Raw genomic sequence first — 15,484 nt, forward strand, 5'->3', positions numbered from 1 at the left:
GTGTCATAAGGAGATCTCTTGGCCACCTGGGTCCAAGATGCTAGAGACTGGAATGTCCCACCAGTTTGTAAGTATTGTTATCATCGTTTTACCAATTTCTACTCTGAATATGTGATAGGTATGCAAAATGGTGTGTTTCTCTCCTCACAGCTGCAGAGGAGAGAGTTCGCAACCTGGAGCCCCTTGCAGGGTGCCTGGCCAAGTTGCGCCATGAGTGTGGTGAGTACAGATGTATCTTGCAATCTATAGTCATATGAACAAGAAGAGTAAATTAGTAACTGCCAGTAGGTATATTGAGTTTTGATTGTACTACAATGAATGTGGTCATAGACCTGGACTGATATAAGTGAGTAATGCCAGGTAGAGTTCAATAAAGATGAAAGCATGAAACCTGATAATGTTAAGGAAATAAAGTTTCTACTGCATTAATAATGTTAAGGAAATAAAGTTCTACTGCATTAATAATGTTAATGAAATAAAGTTTCTACTCATTAATTGTGGAATTACAGCTGTATTGCAACACCTGCATTATATGTATATTATATGTATATATCTGAATGGTGCAGTGGTGCAGCGGTAGTGTTGTCACCTCATAGCAAGAGGTTCTCTGGTTCAATTCTTGGCTGGGGTATCTTCTGTGTGGAGTCTGCATGTCCTCCCTGCAGTCATGTGGGTTTCCTCTGGGTGCTCCGGTTTCCTCCCAAGTTTCAAAGACATGTGTCTGGAGTGATTCTCCCCAGGCCTCCACTGAAAATTGGATTTGTTCCAAGTCAGACTTTCCTGGTAAACAAATGTTAAATAAAAAAAAAATAAATAAAAAAAATTATAAGACCTGTTCATCAATAAAGACTGTAGACATACACCAGTCACTGCATGAAGTCACCCCTAATAAAGCTGCGTTATGCAATATATGTGTATTTAGGCTGTTGGTCATGAAATCATGTATTACATCTCTACTGTGAAGTAAAAACAGGAATAAGGGTATATATTACCATGTCAACATGGCTGGTTATCGAATGCCCTTATGTGGACACATGTACACCGAAATACCTAAATGTTGAATGGCCACAAAAGTGATTTTTTTTCCAGGGAAAAAAAATCGCTAGGACAACAAAAAACAAAACAAACCAACAGACACAATGAAGTGGGGGTGTGTGCCCCCCACCCCCTACTTAGATATATTAACTCCGAGATCACACTACAGTGGAGGAAACAGCAAATTCCTGACAACAACATTTCGACATTTAAGTATTTTGGTGTACATGTGTCAATGTACAGGTGTTTGATGAACAGCCCTGTCAATATGGTAATATAGACCCAGGAATATTACCACTAAGTGACTGAAGGTTAGTTAATAAAGAGTGTTTTGCTAAACTGTAGATGTGGAGCTGTACTACAAGATATAATGCATTATAATATTTGTTCTGCACTAAGATCTGAACCAATAATAGGAACACCCAAGGCATATTGTGTATCTCAGGATTGTCTTGTGTTAGCCATTTCATTTCAACTATATGCATTCCTGCTCTTCGGTATTCGGCTGCAGGCAAGTATGAAACTGTAATAGCTGTAGACTGTAAATATACCATCTGCAACTGTATATGAGTCAGGTAGCCAACCCAGCACTCTGATATGGTCTGCACACATCACACATATTCCCACTCACTAGGGGTTAATTGCCTACACCTGCATTCCATGCATTAATGCACAGTTCACCTGCTATCTCTGTCATGCATGAATCTCATGCATGTGTGTTCAAGTGTCACTGCAGTCTTGTATAACACTCTACCTCTATTACCAGGTCATATTTTGTTACTAGGTGAGCTCTAAGCATATATCCATCAATCAATATTCAGCAGTGGCCCAGTAGCTCAGTTTGATAAATGTTAGGTGTGATGTACATTTTGTCACACACAGACCGGGGTTTGAATTCAGGGACAAGTGCTACTAAATATTTATAGAAGCAGTTATGTATTGTTAACAGATGTTCTCCCCACAGGAATTAGAGGTAAATAAATTGCTATAGTAGCTGTTTGAATGGGTTAATAATTTGTATGTTCAGATGTACCAGAATTATAATAGAATTGCTCAGCAAGGTGATAAGACATCAGTAAATGAAGTCAACAAGGACAGTACTAATAAAAGTTAATAAAATAAATAAAACTGTTTAATTTTGGTACAGATGTATGCCTAGCATGTCTGTGAATGTCTGTTGATAGTTTAACTCCATGCCTGACAAGGATGGCATGATAGATAAACTCTCTGTACTGTGCAAGATACATGTCTCTCAAGTGTCACACTGTCACAGACTGTGATCACTGTTACCAAATCCCTTGGACTCAGATTCATCATCCACAGTACACATTGGTAATCATATATGTCCCCCTGACATGTAATAGTCTCCTGAAGTTGAATACCAGTAGGTGTTACAGCTTGGCCCATACTGTCCCATGCAGATAGAGAGGTATGTAGGTGCTACAGAAGCTATAGGGCACTTGTATACATAAAGTAAGGGCAGACCTGTAGAGTATATCAGAGTACTGTTGCAAACAGTATAGCCTATACTGGTAGCAATGGAATGTATTTCTCTCTCTTCCCACCCCTTATCTGCATCATAATTTATTATTGTCATACATCGGGTATGGTTTACTTTTAACATACGTTGTTCTCAAAATGTTATGTTGGGACTTGTGTTTTATTATTGTTATGTATTACAATGGTTGCATACTAATATACCTTGTTGAATTACCTATGTTGTTGGCCTTATGCCGTAACTGTTATTGGCATGCTGTTACAATACTGACTGTTATGCCACTTGTTGTGTTCCATATGCTATGCAGTGTTATGTCACTGGGTTATTTGCAATGTTCTGGCATGCTGTTATAACTAACTAAATGTTCTGTTCATTACTAATCTATACACTTTGAAAAACCTCAGCACCACAGCACTGAGTAGTCCATTTCCTGGCAATCCATCTACCCTATCTCAGCCGGCTATGGCACCAGGTCCCAGCATGTCTGGGACCCAACCTGGTTCTGCCCCCTCTGCTGGTCCTTCACCACCTACAGGAGGTACTGCCTCGGGATGGGGCCCATCCCCACAGGAGTGGGCATGGAAGCGGAGTTGTCACCCAGCAACAGCTACCAGGGATGGTGTGCAGGATTGAGCACCATGGATACAAGGATCACCTGTGCCGGATTGAGGGCAGACTGGCCAACCTGGAGAGGCAAGGTGGCCCCGGTACCCAGTACCCCAGCACAGCTACCATTGGGGCAGTGAAGGAGCAGTGTTGACTGCCCATGGTTTACTCAGTCTCATTACTGCTGTCTGGAGGCACATGGCTCTCCAATTCGACAACACCCTCCCTGTCCTAGGTGTGTATCCCCCTCATGTGTCACACTCCACCCCTGTATGCTGTCTTGTCTGTTTGCAAATGCTACCTCTCCTACCCACCTTATCTCCCCACATGTACTTATCTTCCTTCCCCAACATTCCACTCCCTCCTTAAAAAAATGGACATCTGTCCCACAAAAAATATCGCCCCATACATAGCTCTACATTTTACACCCATATGCACTGCACAGTTTAATCATTACATGAATCAATCAACACATTTATGTTGCCCTCAGAGGCTTCAAATTCCAAATTCTCTACAACCTGCACAGCTGTTGATGTAGGAGAAATTGAGAGCTATGGTCCTTTCCTGCACCCATCCTGCACATACCTACCTGCCTTTCAGTATGTTTTCCCTCTATTTCACCACTTTTCAATCACCCCCTTTTTTATTTTCTTTTTTTTTTTAAATTAGCATGCGTTTAAGTGGAGCTAAGCAGTGTGGTGTGTCATGCAAACCCACTTAACACTGCTTAAAACTTAATCGCCTTCTCTGTTTCTGACACTGTTAGGCACATCTGCAAAATAATCATCCCTGGCAAGTCTTGGACCTAAGACCCTGTCAGTTACAGCATAGTGCATTATCCCACTAGGCCACTCAGCTCTGAAGTAAAACAGGTGTTTCCATAAACATATCCTGACTGCCAATGACACATTGCTTGTACATATAATGGGAAAATTGGCATTGCACATGGGACTGTGATGCAGACACCAAAACAGTACACAGCCAAATAAATAATGATGTATGTACGTGAGCCCTGGGACAGCAGGTATAGCTGTCAACTGCACAGATTGTTGCAGAATCACTACAGTTGTGCCGCCTACTTTTGGCACATTTGTCACAAAACCTTTTCTGTGCACTAAAGTACTAGCAATTCAGTGCACAGTGAGGTTAGAAAATCATGACAGACAGTTCAGTGTCACATCTCGTACCCATCCAAACACACATGTTAATGCAACTCCTGTGCAACAGACTGCATGCATGCACATATAACTTGCAGATACACCTGCTGCAGTATCAACTCAGTAGCTCAGTCTGTTAAATTCCTAGCATGCTGTACATTTTACCACCCACAGTCCTGAGTTTGAATTCAGTGTGTTGCACTTCAATGATATACTTGTGAATACAACAAATAATGACGGATTCCTGCAATTTTAACCAAAATGGGTTGCTGCTACTGCATTCACTGCTTAGCCTATAGGTAAGGACACACTGCATAAATATGTATAGGCTATCTAAATGTCACCTACCACTCTCTGCATGGCATTGTTACATAACATATGCCTTAAACACATGCCTCACCTGGACTGTTATGGATACCCTCACCCTGGCTCTGCTGTAGCAACAGACCTGACACTGCTCCCTCACTGACACATATAGCTTGCTGTCCTCCAATGTGTTCATACTCCCCTGTATGAGTCCTGGGCAAAAAGCAGCAGCTGCAGCCTGCAAAATATTCAGCAGTATGTTCAGCTACCTGCTGCAGACCAACCTTACCTCACAACCCCCCTAGAACAGGTTATCCACACTACATCCATACAGGGGTGGGGGGGGCAGAGGTCAAGCAACAGGGATGTGTCACAATCTGCCCCAACAAACATACACAACTGATAGACAAGCATCTACTGCAGCAGCATGCTTATTCTGATGTGTTTGACATATGACACCCACACCTGGCTTCCCCCTTACTGACCTCAACCCACATTGTTTAACAGTATACTGCCACACAATCAGAAAGTCATTTGACAATGCTCAAACATAACATGCAAATTGTGGATATGCCACATAAATCCCAGCAGTGGACAGTATTTGTATATACCATCTGCACTGCTGTAGTCACCACACCTTAGTAATGTCCTTCTGAAAGCCTAGGAAAGGGGCCAAGGCCTACATGAAAGCCTTAAATACTGCACTCTTGTGTCATGTCATTGGCTAATGAAATTGCAACCCAGCTGTTCTGGATGTAATTAGCAAGTCTAAGCCACTAATTGGTGCACAGACAATCACCTGTTATTGAGCATTACCTACAAAAGGCAAGAAGCTGCCTATGGTAAACAGGTCTGTACCTTGCTTTACCAAGCCAGACTGCATTTTCTGAATCAGTTTTTTTTTTTCAGGATTTCTGCACAAAAGTAGTACAGCACTCTCCCAGGTATGTAATACAAGTCCCCATCTAATGGGACACAGATGGGAAAATGCAGTTATGGGGAATAGGGATTACATTAACAGGCCTGTAGTATATCTCTGGGAATGACATGTTGCTGATAGTCTGCTGTTCAAAAGCTACAGCCATGGCTTACAATGCTGCCTGATGTGACTTAGATCACAGCTGTGGCCCTCTCACTCCCTCCTACAATGGTCGGCTCCTGTATGAATTCCACCGAATTATGTGTTAGATATAGTGACAGTGAGTAATGATGGCACAGATGACATATCACATGATGTACTGTCATGCAGCCCCTCTCAGTGTGTGAATGTCACACAGGAATAGCCCAGACATTGTACTGGTGTCCCTGACTGTCCCTGATGCACTCTGGCTGGGTCACTGTGTTGTCGACATTTGTATCTCATCACTTGAGAGATATGGCTACCCCGTACAGCAGGACTGCAGGTCATAGCCATTAGTACTGGGGAAACACAGGTCCAACCTCAGTGACAGAGTGTACATAATGATCATACAATGCACATATATGAATACAGTAGCAGATATTAGTGTAGCATAAATTGTTTTTTGAGGGTTCTGGCATGTGACAGCCAGATTATCCACAATCTAAGAACAACCAACAGTTGTTGTCCAACTGTTTGCTAGGCATCCACAAGTTTCTTGTAAAGGGACCACATATATCAGGCACACGTACACATTCTGCATACATCTGTGTACTGGAGAAGTAGGACACCTACAAGGAAAATACCCTACAGCACATTTGCATTGCTGTCTGTCATTGTGGCACATGGTTGTTGCTGGACTATCCCCATATACTCATAATAACATACACCTATTTGTCGAACTGTGACTGTCTGACATGGTACTGAGATGTTGGCCATAGGGGACACAACACAGTAGATGGCATTGATGGGAGTGTAGACATTTAGCACACTCCATCACGGCACACAGGGACATAACTGGTTTTGCTACTATGCTGCTGATAGCCACATACAGACTGTGTTGATAGATGGTGGGGTATGATGTGAGAGGTAGCAGTGCATAGTGCAGGCCAATGTCGATGTCTAGGGTTTGTACATAGTGGAAAGCAAAGTATGTGGTCCTGTGATGTGTTCCCCTATTCTTGTCTTTCAGAAAGGATGTATAGATGGAGGCACCTGCCATTTACAGTGGGGAAAATGATGTGATCCTGGATGGCTAAAGACTGCATCATGCCAGTCTGCTCTCCAGGACTCACCACTATCGTGAGCAATGTTCTACAATGTGGGCTGACCTTGTCACAGCAATGAACCACGTAGGGCTACAGGACAGAAGCTAGGAGTAGGTCCATCACAGGGCAATGGACATGGTAAATGCTCCAAAAAAAGGGACGCTGCTGTGGCCAGGGACCATCCTGCCACTGGTGGGGAGCCTGCTGCAATAGAACCACTCTTGGCCACAGAGGAATTCCTGGCAAACCTGGGATCAACCACCTGCTCCCAAGCATCCATCACCCCACACATCATGGAGTTGGGTGCCACAGCTTCCACAGCAGAGGAGTATCCAGGAAAGCCTTGTGTGTGCATCACTGCAATACTGTATCAGTCATTGTAGCAGCCTGTGCATACCAGTACACTGATGTCAGGTCAATCTGCATTGAGAGTGGGAGATTGTTTGTAGCACACGCCTGTGCACACATACTCAGAATGTCAGCAATGTAGGCAGTATCATAGTATCTACTGTACATGTAGTTATATGCACATATTATCCTGTAACAATACCACATTTGTTATTGCAGACAATACCTCTCCCTCACCTTTCCATAGGTCCGTCAGGTGTGGCCAGAGTTCAACGTCCTGTACCCAGTGAGTGTGATAATGATTATTATGGCTCATATATACCCAAACAATGTTAAGGGCTTCTGTTTTGCTGTATGCACAACTGATATGCTTAGCCAAAGTACACTACTTGTATGCTCCATCTCAAAGGGGTTAACTGCAGTGCATTGTATGAGTAATCACAGTAGTGTATGTGTAGGATCTGCAACATATTTCCACTTATTTTTGTGAAGGTCTATGCATGCAGGGGGCAATAGTATGCTGAAGACAGATACACTGTGTTTTAGGTATAGCTCTATCACATACACTGACATATTGCTTATCTCACAGGTGTATAGTAGTGGCAACATTAACCAGATGTAGCTGCAGTGCATGTGGTTTACTTGGCCTGTCTTGTGTGTGTATGTTGGAGTCTGCATGTGTGTTGTGCATGGGATCAGAAATAAGATGTGGTATGTGCACTTACGTTGTAGTATCTCACCTATATGTGTGTGTGTATCACCATACATAATAGTGCAGGTAGTAATGTACTTATTTTGTCTTCCTCCACACAGGTGACCATGGGAGTTGGAGTTTGTCTCCCTCACAACCTGATGTCAGTGGCTCATCAGACTCTAATAATGATGGTGGCCATAGTAAGGCACAGGTGGGGTTGTTGGAGGCTGAATCTATCCCATGGGTTTACATCCCACTTCCTCCCCCTTTGTCCCTGCACACAGTTAGTATGTCCACAAATACCCAGTTCCTTGCAGCCACAGATAATGGATAGTGAGAGTGTGGCAACAATGGCATCAGTGAGTGTAGACACTGGCCATAGCCAGTGACCTGGTGAAGTCCCACACAGGCAGATCAACAGAGGTGCTCAAAAGGAGGACTGTTGCCCATCCACGATCTGTCACAGGTGTCACATCACGAGTCACCCAAAACATGTTTCCGTCCATCATGGAGGCACAGGCACATTCCGAATGCAACACCAGATGGATGCTAAGGATCATGGATACATCACTGTCTGACATCCGTGACTCCCTCCACTGCATTGGTGATGCCATGCATCATTACACTGATGTAGTGGTCAGACGGTGGGGTGAGACATTGTCAGTCCTTGAACGCACAATGCCTATGCTAGAGCATGTGGTGGGAGTAGGGCATCAGACATGTGGCTTTAGGTCAGCAACAACATCCACTGAGAGTCCATGTGGCTGTGCACACTCATGCTCCTGTAGTGGCAGTACCTCCAGCACTGCAGAAGGGAGGGTGCTGTCCACACCATGACATGGCAGGCCATGGGCACATGGTCCTTGGTGGTCCAGTGAGGGACACTGGCCCAGCAGACACTAATCACTGTCAGTGACTAGTACCGCATCTGACCCTGGGCACGGTGGGGCTAGTTCCACTCCTGGCAGAGCCAGTTCCCATGTTCATGGCCAGAGACGGTAAACTGTCCATTCTGCCATGTATGGTTCACAACTGTCGAACATACCCATATGTAGGGCTAGCACATGGTTTGACTGTGCACATGCACACACTCATACATTACTGTCACCTGCAGGTCAGCAACAGGCACACACAGCACCTCTCCATGGCCCAGCTGACCAGCACCCCTTCCTGACTCACACACATGATGTCAACCATTTGGCACAGCTTAGGCCTCTGGAACCCCCACACCACACCCTGTGCATGTGATGATACTTGTGCCACATCCCTACCTTCCATACCATTGATGCAGGGATATGCAAATATGTGTCTGATACACAGGGTGTCTATAGTACAGTACATGACATGTTGCAGTGCAGTTGTGTTATGCCATGACAGGTGTTGTATGCTGGGGTGCATCATGAGTACATGTCAAAGTGTTTGTACAGTTGTTGCATGATGTTAGATTGGCGGTGTTGTTGCAGACTGATAGGTGTCTCTCAGAACGTTGTATGTTTCTGTCACAGATGTCTGAGTGGCTACACTGTGGAGACTTGCTGGCAGTAGAGCAGTTCAAGATGGCATGGTTGCAAAGCAGAAATATAACATCAGCAAGGAGCAGCTGTATATGTGCATGGTTACCTAGGTGTGTATGTGTAGAACAGTGTGTCAGGGGCAATGGAGGTAGACAGCATAATCCTGCATGCATACCCTGTGACGATGCATCCTACCTTTGCTACATGTCACCTGAGTGTGCCATATTTACAAATGTAGGTGGTGACAGATAGCATTTATGCATACTTAGATGAGGGCTATTTAGGACCATCAGCTACTCAAAGGGCCTTAAAATGTATAACCAATGCACACACATATGCAAGACAGATACAGTGCTGCATGGGGGTATATTTACACACACACACACACACACACACACACACACACACACACACACACAAACACACACACACACACACACACACACACACACACACACACACACACACACACACACACACACACACACACACTTGCCCTTTATGAGATTAGAGCCCCTACCTATCTAGTAGTTTATATTATTGTACTACATACTTATCACATGCACTACAGAGCTTTATGTGTTTCTAGAGGTTCTGCCAGTGCTGTTAAGGTGAATGACATCAGCAGGCCCTGTAAAGGAGGTCAATGGGGGGTTCACAGGGCCTAAAAATGTATAACCATTGCACACAGGTAGGCGAGACAGCCACACTGTTTCAAGGAGGTATAGTTGCCATTTTTGAGATTAGGACCCCTACCTATCTAGTAGTTGATACTACTGTACTACGTACTTATCACATACATCATGGATCTTATGTGTTCTGAGAGTGTCTGCCAATGCTGTTAAGGTAGATGACATCAGCAGGCCCTTTAAAGGAGGACAATGGGGGGGGTGACAGGGCCTGAAAATGTATAACCATTGCATACAGATAGGCGAGACAGACACACTGCTTCAAATGGGTATATTTACACACACACACACACACACACACACACACACACACAGTTGCCCTTTTTAAGATTAGGACCCCCACCTATCTAGCCATTTATACTGTTGCACTACATGCTTATCACATGTGCCATGTGTTATGAGGGTGTCTACCACTGCTGTTCAGGTGGATGACATCAGCAGCTATTGACAGGGAAGCCACTGTTATGGAGGATGCTAGTCAGAGGGCCATAAAATGATTGGCCATTGCACAGACATAGGCTTGATAGGGATTTCTGTACTGCTGTGTGGGAAATAAACACACACACACACACACACGTACACACACATGCACACAGTGGGTGATGTGAGATTAAAACCCCTGCCTACTTACTAGTACACAGTACAGCTCACAGTACTACTTGCACGTGCCGCAGGTATACAAGTGGCTGCAGCACTACATCACTGTACACTTTTATGTGTGTGTGTCTCTCTCTCTCACTGTATGTATGTATATATATATATATATATATATATATATATATATATATATATATATATATATATATATATATATTATATATATATATAAATATATAGATACATATATATATATATATATATATATATATATATATATATATATATATATATGTGTGTGTGTGTGTGTGTGCCACATACTGATAGATAAGGGTAATCGTGTCTGAGGGAGATAGGGAGAGACAGATACATATTCATACCTGTCTGTATGCACAGTGATGTATTCACATCTCAGTTCTTTGGGCATATGAGCCATCAAATCCACCAAAAAAGTAATGAGCCAGCAAACTGTGAAACTAAAGTTACTTAATTATTAATGCAGCATCAAAAACAAATACCCAGACTGGTTTCGGCTGGTAAAAAACACAGCCTTCATCAGTGTGAAAGTAAACTCAAATCAATACTGTTTTATAGATCTATATATATTGTGGGGCTGTGCAATTGCCTTTCGGGCAGGAGGATCTTCTTTGCTGTTACATATGAGCCATCAGACGTGGGCCAAAATTAGCTAAGTGTAGGAGCATGCCCAGTGTGACCATCAGTACTTACAAGGTGACTCCAGGCCAGACCTACCTGTACTCCAGTCCAGGAGTTTGTGTGCTATAGCCAATTGGCTGCTGCACCAGATTCAACAGTCCAGCACCTCCCTGATATTATGTCCAAGGGATTCCCCGGCTGTGTGCTGCACATAATATCCGAGTCATAGCTAGGTTGTGTACAAATTGTAATCGACTGAACAGGGTTTTGCATCATATGTCTGGTACATTTTACATAGCATTGTGATTTTCAGGTACATCAGTGGCAAATCATTATAAATTGATGTTAGAAACTGATGACAGACAGATGATTTATTAACTCCATCTACAACAGGGAACCCATGCCACTGGACGACCTGTTATTCTCTGCACTGCCTACATTTTTGTTGCCACTAGTTGATCCTTCTTCTTATAAGTGAGCCTTTGTCCCACTCATGTTCATGGCTTTGTCCATATTTCCTGCTCTAGGTAGTTGTAGGTATGCTGTGACAGGGGTACATGCTATAACACCTCACACAGGGTTACAGACTTCTCACCTGTGACTTCATGTTTTGATGATGCCCAGCATTCCACCCTATATGTCTGCTCTGCTCCTCACAGTTGTGTTGTTTTCTTAATATACAACTACATGCTGCCCACTGACTTGTTGTAGGTACTGACAAAGTTACGTGATGGCCTGTACATCCTGCTGCTGCTCTGACTTGTTACAACCTGCGGTTATACTAGCCACCTTCTAGGTTACTCAGTACTTGTGTAATGTCCATAGTTGTGGCCCCCTGTTCCTCCATTCTCTCTGGCAGTGTACAGCTTTCTTGCAGTAACAAATAGTGACATATTTTATAAGTCTGCGGGACTGCTACCATAGGAGTACCTCACATGCAAATTTGTAGGTGCAGCCAGCTTCAAACCATGAACACTATCTACCATGCTAATGTACTTAGTCCGCTAAGCCACACCAGCCACCAGAAAATGAAGTTTAATTCCTGACACTGCAACAGCAGACAGACATAACATTGACCCCTGCATATTGAGAAAATAGGATATGTCGCCATGTTGTGTGAGACAGCCCTGGGACTATGTGGTCTGCTGGTATGACCTTGCTAACATACTGTTACTGCAGTTGTATGGGAACATGGCTGCATTGGGGGTAGGGGACTCTAGCATTGACAGTTATGCATCTGTCCTATGGTCCCACTGTTTGGCATTTCCCTCACATAGTGCAGTGGGTTTTATGGGGCAGCCAGTATTGGACAGAAAATACCTGTTGTCCCACATAGCCGTTAGTTCTCTGCAGGTAGCCCAGTAGCCCACTTTATTCCCTTGCATACATGCAGCAGGTCCATACATATGCAACTGTAGTCTAGTACCCCATACATTTGTTGTAAAGAAGAGTGACTTACCTTGTGCCTGCAGCAGTTGAGATAACAGTGCTTCAGGGTTGATTCTGTCGGATGCATGCAGTATGCAGCCAATACATGGCAAGGTACAGCTTGTGTGGTCTGGGTGGCATCTCTAATACTATGTATGTGAGTTGGAGTGAGGTGTCAGTCCCTAGTACCTTAGGTTGTCAGTGCATGTGCTATGCATTGCCTCTTTGCCAAGGCCAGGCATACTGGGCATGCCTATGTCTGCCTACAGGGACAGGCTCAGGGGGTTCCACCTCTGAGTCCTCCTGTGGCTGTGGGGACCTTGACACTGGTGGGGGCCTGTGTGTCCCTCCCCTGTGATGTTCCTGCCACAGCTGTTTCCACAGGATCATATTGTGTAGCATGGCACATACTGTGAACATCTGTGCACATGTGGCTGGAGTGTACTGCAAGCTCCACTGGTATATCGAGGCAGTGGAACCGTGACTTGAGTAGGCTAAACACATGGTCTATGATATTCGTAGTTTCTGTGTGTGCCTCATTATGATATTCTTCAGTAGGTGTGTCTGCATTTCTGATGGTTGTCATCATCCATGGTTCAAGTGCATAGCCAGCATCCCCCAGTTGATAACCATATGGGATGTCCCCCCTTGGAAAATGTCTGGTACAGCTGTGATATGTGCCAGATATGGGAGTCATGATAACTGCAAGGGCTGCTGGCGCACACACTCATGATAATGCCCTGGGCATTGCATATGACCTGGCAGTTGATGGAGTGACACCCTTTGTGGTTGATGTAGACTCTACCCTCCTCACTGGGCGGTGCTTTGATGTTCACATGAGTGCAGTCGATGGCACTCAGTACCTCAAGGTAGTGTGCTACATGGTGGAAGAGATGCATACTACTGGCTCTCTCCTCAGGGTTGCAAGATAAATAAATGTGCTCACTGGCATGTGTTTGTATGGCAGCCAGGAATTGGTGCTGTACCCTGGATGCTGATGCCTGTGAGACCCCCATCATGTTCCCAGTTTGTCTTTGAAAAGTACCTGTAGCTTCTATTCTAAGGACTACACATACCCTTGTTTCTTCTGGGATGGGCTCCCCTCTGTTGGCTCTGGGTCTGAGTTGAGGGTGGTAAAGCTAGGTGAGTTATTGTAGTATGTCCCTGTCCACCCTGTAGTGCTCTACAATCTCCAGCTCATGTAACCCCTGGAAGGTTACCCTGGGCATGAGCACTCTTCTCCTTCTCAGTCTAGACCTATTGTCAACAGCAGCATCAGCACTGCCCTCGGCCTCTAGCACATACAGATATAGCAGAGCAGCAGCAGCCCCTAGCATTCTGTCAGTTAAAATTCCCAAGTGTGTACTCCAATGGTGCAGAGTATGTGGGAAAAATCAGATTGTAGGGTGTATGCATACTTTATAGTGGTGTGCTGCAGATGTAGCCTGTGTGATTGGCTAACTATGATGCATTCTACCTGTCAGGTATATTACTGAGGGGGTTGAATGGCCCAGTGTCTGTGGAACAGGGATTAACAGTAATTTATACAATTGGCTTTCCCAGGCTATTACCTTTTTTTTAACTACCTTCCCTGCTAAGCACTGTGGTGCAGCATGCAAACCCACACCACTAGCATAAACACTGCTTAGTAACACTGGACACACCGCCATGCTTAGCTGAGCTGAATAGCACTCAAACAGGTGCTACTGAGCTCCACTCCACTTAAACATAATGTGACACACTCCCTTTTGATGTCAGCTACCTCTTCTGTGGACATCAACACGGTTCAGGGGCTACACCAATTTTATCTGCAGACACAGTAGCCCATTTTTGCTATTTAGTAACCCCAGCTCATTTGCATACTGATATGTGCACACAACTTGGTAACTTCACTATTCTAGGGCCTGCCTTCCTAGCAACCACTGAAATCTACCATTGTGCATACTGCTTGCATGGCCCTATAATGCATTATTCTCACGTATGTCTTGTTTTTGGATTATACAGTTTTAAATTTTTTTTTTTTTTTTTTGCATAATGGCATGCTTGTGATTATTTTGCATTATTTTCTGCACATACAGGGCATAGTTTTGCACATATCTGTTCCCAATATGCAATCCCTGACCTTCTAAATGGGTTTTTACAGACCCCTGTTCAATTTTTGCTTTCTTGTACACGATAATTTTCCATGTACACTTTGGACACCAGCATGGGGTGTGCACGATCTGCTTGCTGGATCACTCCAGCACTCTCATTTGACCTAATTTGCATGGATTTCACTTCCTTATGAGGTTATTTACATTCTGCAGACACCTCAGTGTCTGCACGCTCATGTACACCCCTCAGCTCTGTTTATTGGATCACACGGCCGCTGGTTTCTGTGTTAGATCCATGCCACTCTGCCTACATGGAAAAATCACTCTGTGTTGGCATTATTGAATTCCCCCAACTGATAGTATCAAAGGGGGGATTCTGTTAGAGAAAAATGCATCTCTCATTGTTATCCTACACAAAATGTGCATTAACTTACATTTTATACCTTTTAAAATGTTAAATAAATACTTATGTTAAAAATTATATGTAATATAAAATGCATAGTTATGTAAACCACAGATACTTATTGTAATTCTAAGTGTTTCACAACTGCATTCTAATATTAAGCTGTAAAGTGTATTAAAAGATGACTAAAGGTAAAGAAAGTGCTGAAGGGGTTAAGGGATGTACTATGATCTACAGAATCTGGAATGCCCAGGAAGGGAGGAAAGTACACAGTGTGAAAGAGATTTTGTTTT

Source organism: Protopterus annectens, chromosome 2.part2 (genome assembly GCF_019279795.1).
Source record: "Protopterus annectens isolate FY-2018-M chromosome 2.part2, PAN1.0, whole genome shotgun sequence".
Classification (NCBI taxonomy): Eukaryota; Metazoa; Chordata; order Ceratodontiformes; family Protopteridae; genus Protopterus; species Protopterus annectens.